Raw genomic sequence first — 6,354 nt, 5'->3', positions numbered from 1 at the left:
GCTCTTCTTAAAATTGAGTGCTATGGGGGATCTAGGATGAGACATAGTACTGCAATTCATCTGACTTTCTGATTATAAAACAAAATTTCAAAACATGTAAGACCATAAACATTCTTTTGATTAATTCAAGCATATACATTGAAAGTTACTTTAAATTAACTAAGTAAATAATTGCATGACTTACATTTAAATTTTTTAAAACCAAACTGAGGCCAAGTAGTAACTCAGCAGTAATAAAACAGGATCTAAAATAGAAAAGGTTCTGGGTTTGTCTTTGGACCCCCTTGATCATGAAGGGCAACTGTGTGCCCATTTCTGGGCTGACTGAGACTGGAAGGAGATTGCAGTATGAAAATCCAGGTTGGGGTGCCTGTCTCTCTGTCTCTATTTTGCTCTAACATAGAAGATACAAATGGGAAAATGTTCATAATGATGATTATAAAATATTTAGCCATTGCCTTCCTTTTGATGATTTAATTATAAGAATAAAAATCTACTTTGATCATAAAATTGATATAATTTGGGGACCAGCAGATGGTATAATGCTTACACCCATGAATTCCCACATACTTGACCACAGTTCAAATTCTGGACTTGGGAATGTAAATGTCACAGAAGGCACTGAGTATGTGTGTGCACGAGCCTGAGAGGAGAATGGCGAAGGGATTGTGGTGTGGCCATCCCCCCAGGAAGGTGCTTTCTCACTTTCCAACTCTTTTTCTCTTTCTGTCTCTACAGTGACACATGCAACATATAGCAAAAATTTCTCAAAAAAATAGAATTTATATCATTAGATTTATCTGGCACTGTATTCTCTTGTGTCTATAAGTAACAAGAGGAGATAGCTTTTAAAAGCAAAAGAATACTAGAATTCAAAAATTCTATTTAGATTTCCAATTTTTCGATTTTTCTAAGTCACAGAAAATTAAATACACACATGAACTTGACTTTATTAGTATTTTTATTTCATGTACCTTTATACATTCAGTCACATTATTTAGCTCACAAAGTGAATATTCCAACATGTGTACATTTCTTCCTAGTCCAGTTGATAATACTATAAAATTATCTTCAGTAGATAATACCACATTTCTTCTTCCCATTAATGCTTTGCTACTGTGGCATTAAAGTAATAGAAAAGAGTCAACTTATATAAAAGAAAGACATCTAAATTGATTTACTTTCTGGTTTTGACATTTTTCTGTGGAGACTCCTTGTTTTTGGTCATTTTTTTTTTCATGTTTTGTTATAGGGCTTGTATGCTCACCAGAGACAGAGAGAAAAGGAAAGTGAGAAAGCTTCAATGTAGAGATTTGACCACACTGACGACCCTACTCCTACTGAGATTTACATGTGCCCAACATGTGTTTCAAAACACAGGTATGCCAATAGAACTGTCCAATCTGCCATGTGGGAATTCAGCTGCCTTTAATCACCACACCCCTTCTGGCCCCTCTTTTTAGGTATTTCTAAAGAAAGAATCTCTGTTAGCAGAAGCAGAAATCATTATTAATTGTAGTCACTGACGACCCTACTCCTACTGAGATTTACATGTGCCCAACATGTGTTTCAAAACACAGGTATGCCAATAGAACTGTCCAATCTGCCATGTGGGAATTCAGCTGCCTTTAATCACCACACCCCTTCTGGCCCCTCTTTTTAGGTATTTCTAAAGAAAGAATCTCTGTTAGCAGAAGCAGAAATCATTATTAATTGTAGTTAGTATAAACACATGAATCAAGGTTAAGAATTAATACACATTTTCCTCCTAGAATTTTATAGCTCTTTTCACAGAAGTATAAGTCACAAGTAACCTCAAAATGCTTACAAAATATAAGAAAACAGTAGATATTTTGGGAAAAATGATATACGCAAGATATTCTAGATTGTGTTGGTATGTATGGCATGACAGAGATTAAGAAAATGGAGGTTTATGCAGTCTAGGACATAGAGTTAAAATTTTATTAAGTAGCATATGAGAATTAAGACTGGAAAAAAGAGGAAATAAATAAACAGAAATAACTGCATGGAAAGAGAAAGTTTTTAGAAAAATGGGTGTAACCCTGGGAAGAAAGAATGAGAGAAGAGGTAATCTATGGATTTTTTTATATATTTCCAAAGTCATTTTCTTTAAGGATGAAGATTCCTTAATCTATACCGATCTTTATACAGTTCCTGAGACATACATTTAACATGCACGTACATAATCCTCCTCCATCCATGATTTCCACAGTTTCAGTCACTTATCCATGGTCAATCACAATTAGGAAAATGTTCATGGCTTTTCATGGTTCTATGATCTACCACCACCCAAGTCAGTGATTCTCCTCAGCGTTAGCACTGGAAGGAGAACAACAGCCTAATGCTACCTCATACTGCCTATGTCATTCACCTCACTTCCTCTCACCATGTAAGCACTTCATTATCTTTTTTAAAGAGAGATATTTGCTATAGGGCACATGCACTCTCCGGTGAAACAGAGACAGACACACAGACAAAAAAGTGAGAAGTCAAACCCCCCAGGGGGGAAAGCCACAAACAATCCCATCTCCCCCAACTCCTCTTACTATTTTGGGAATGTACGCACACAAACTCTGCAAGAGTTTTAAGCAACCGTGTCCAGGATTCAAACCATGGTCCACTACGTGGGTGTCCAGCGACATAACCCTTACATTATATGCTGGTCTAAATTTATTATCTTGCATAATCACAAGAAGTGTGAGTTCACTACAATAACATACTTCAAGAGACAGAAGTAGAGAAAGACCATATTTTTCTTACATATATTGTGACTACTGTTCTATTTGTACTATTAGTAATTGTTCTGAATCTCTTATTTTGCCTAATTTATAAATTAAACTTTCATCATTGGTGTGTATATACAGGCATATACATATATAGTGTTCAGCATTACCTGAAATTTCAGACATGCATGGGAGGTCTTGAAATGTGAATCCCACAGATAAAGAAGGATAGCTAAGGTATGCATTTACTGTTAGAATAAAAACTTGCTTCTTCAGAAGAGGGAAAAACAGCCTATGTATAGGAAAATGATTATAAATTTATTTAAAGGAACTTCATAATATAAGTGACTTAAATTATCTGGTAATAATATATGAACTATGAGTAGCCTATAATTGAACATTATTCTTGCATAATTTTTATGAATTTATTTATTTTACATTATTTCACTGAACATCATCACAGCATAGAAAATGTGATTTTCCATCCAGAATGCACTGTATAGTGGCTTAATCATACTTGTTATCATTAACAAATAATTTTCCATTTCTTATTTCTTGTCTATATATACTTTTTCCTCACTATTTCTCACACTCTGCCATTTCCCACCCTCCTCCCACACTGTCTCTGGTATCTGCACTTGCTTTCCATTCCTTTTCTATTGTCTCCCATTTGTTTGGTTCACAAAATATCTTAATTAACCTAAATACTTTCAATAGCAAGTTCAGCTGATATGTACATATCTGTGAACATATGTTGACTTTAGGCATGAAACTGTGGGTAGAACGAATATACTATAAAGCAGGACCTAACTGAGGCTATATAGATCACTGTGGTCATTAAATAGGTATTTTAATTTATTTTTTTAATTTCAAGAAAGGAAGTTTTAGCTTTAATAGATAAAAATCAAAAATGTTAAGAGAACTTTGCTTAAGACTTAACACCAGGAAACAGATTAGGATTTTGTTCAAATAGTAGGAACATGGACCTGTCCACAACTCAAGAGAAGAATGAATATACTTAAATCTAGAAAACAAAGCATGGAAGATCAGTAATGTTTTAGTCAAAAATCTTAAGATTCTATTTCACCAGTTCAGACCCATTTACCTCATCTATTTTCTGTTGTGGTCCGATCTTTCTGTTTAAATTCTGGAAGATAATGTTCAACTCTGGACTTGTCCTTACCTTTAAGATGGCCATTTTCTTAGTTGTTTTTGAGCTCTTATTTCTGTGTGTCTGACTTTAAATTTCATAGTATAGCATTCCCTTCAGAACATCGTGGAGAACTGGACAGGTGTCAATAAATTTATAAATTTATAAAGACAGATCTTTTCTCTTTTATCCATCCTCCTCACTATTATCAAAATATTCTCATGAATCCTAAAGGTCATACTTTTAGAACATGAAGACTAAAACGTTATTGCAACAAATGTCCCCTGGAATTATATGTGGCTATATATCAGAGACAGCAGTTGAAGTTTAAAGAAATTCTTCTATGTGTTATAAAAGGAAAAAAATGGAAAATTTATACACTTTTAATTAGGATCTTATATCCCTACAATTTCTATCTCTACAGAAAAGGTAGATATGACTGAGGACAACCACTCCTTGGCAGCTGAGTTTATACTCACAGGATTTTCAGCTAAACCAGAGCTGAAGATCCTTCTCTTTGTGGTCTTCTTTGCTATCTATCTGATCACCATGGTGGGCAATCTTGGGCTGGTCGCGTTGATTTACATGGAGCATCGTCTTCACACGCCAATGTACATCTTTCTGGGCAACCTGGCTCTTCCTGCTGCTCCTGTGCCATTACCCCCAAGATGTTGGAGAACTTCTTTTCTGAGGACAGAAGGATTTCCCTCTATGAATGTATGGTACAGTTTTACTTTCTCTGCCTTGCTGAAGCTGTGAATTGCTTTCTCCTGGCAGCAATGGCTTATGATCGCTATGTGGCCATTTGTAACCCACTGCAGTACCACACCATGATGTCCAAGAAACTCTGTATTCAGATGATCACAGGGGCCTACATAGCTGGAAGTGTGTTTCCCGTGATTGAAGTAGGGCTTCTGTTTAGGTTAACTTTCTGTGGGTCTCATATAATTGATCACTTTTTTTGTGATGTTCTTCCATTGTACAGACTCTCCTGTGTTGACCCTTATATCAATATATTGGTTCTATTTATCACTTCTGGATCAGTCCAAATCTCCACTATTACCATAGTTGTAATCTCTTATCTCTGCATCCTTTTCACAATATTCACAATGAAATCCAAAGAGGGACGTGGTAAGGCCTTATCAACCTGTGCATCTCACTTTCTCTCTGTCTCAATATTCTATGGTTCTCTTCTCTACATGTACATTAGACCAAGTTCATTTAAAGAAGGGAATAAGGATATACCTGTTGCTATTTTTTATACAGTAGTAATTCCTTTTTTAAACCCTTTTATTTATAGTCTAAGAAATAAAGAAGTAATAAAGGTAATGAAAGGCATTATGACAAAGAAAAAAATGTGTAACATACTAAAACAAATACCTCCTGTGGAAAAATGATTATAATTTGATAAAACAGTTTCAAAATCAAGGAATACTACCAAAGTGTAAGATTAAACTTTGCATATAATATATTAAATTACAAAACATGATGATAATATAAGTTCAGATGTATTTATTTATCTAAATAAATTCAGAAATTAGATAATTTACCAAGATGTACTCAAAATCTAACTAAGAGTGAAATACTTAATTATTTTTGAGGGCACAATTTTCCAAGTGTAGTCCCCCAAGAAACTAATTTTGTTAGAGTGTATTTGCAATGTTCAACAAGTGCAACCAACACTAGGAATAGAAGTCAGTACATGTAAGGCAATGTCCATTTAAAATTAATTACATGTTTCTTGTGTATCAAGACATAACTGTCACATTCCAAGTTCTGAAATATAAATCTAGTTGAAACATCATTATCTGACAGAAGTAAATGGGTATGGTTGAATTTGATTCTCAACTTTCTTTGAATTTATGAAGAGATTATGTTGTTATATGGGGTCATGCTGGATTTTTATTTTCTAGTCAAGATGATTTTTCTCCTTACTGATAATCATTTATACTCTCAAGTTCTTCCAAATAAGAGTCTATATAAAGGGAGAGTTTATCTATTTCTTGATGTAAGAAAGATTATTAATGTTGAAATCCCTATGGATTTGAATGTTTTCACATCATTTGACTTTTTTTGCCCTTCATGTACAATGGTGTGGATTCTAAATGCATTGACTAAATCTAGTTGGTTTTATCCTGATATCACTCATTACCTTGTTTATTATTATGAATACTTCTAATGTGTATTCCAATGAGTCTTACTAATATGTTTATATATTTTATAGAAAGATCAATTTTCTGTTCAAGCATAAATGAAGCAGAAAATAATGAAAGTTATTAATACTTGAACGAAGTATTTACTCATCACTTGTTAGTACAAATTCCCTCAGTTCAGGTGGTGGCATGGTGGTAGTGCAACTGGACCGACTTGGGAAGGTTTCTAGGTCAACCTGGTGGATCCAATCTGAATATATCAAGCCTGGGTTTTAAATCAGCAGAGCCCAGGATAGATTGCAGCATG

The 6,354-nt window shown here is 34.3% G+C and overlaps 1 pseudogene; it reads left to right on the top strand.

Moving 5' to 3' along the window:
* The first annotated feature begins 4,329 nt into the window (after positions 1-4,329).
* On the top strand, positions 4,330-5,291 carry LOC102477122 (olfactory receptor 5K3-like; annotated as a pseudogene).
* The last annotated feature ends 1,063 nt before the right edge of the window (positions 5,292-6,354 follow it).

The sequence above is a fragment of the Tupaia chinensis genome, unplaced genomic scaffold (genome assembly GCF_000334495.1).
Source record: "Tupaia chinensis unplaced genomic scaffold, TupChi_1.0 Scaffold142351_1, whole genome shotgun sequence".
NCBI lineage: Eukaryota > Metazoa > Chordata > Mammalia > Scandentia > Tupaiidae > Tupaia > Tupaia belangeri.
The sequence above is the reverse complement of the archived record's forward strand: the minus strand, read 5'-3'. Positions and strand labels throughout refer to the sequence as shown.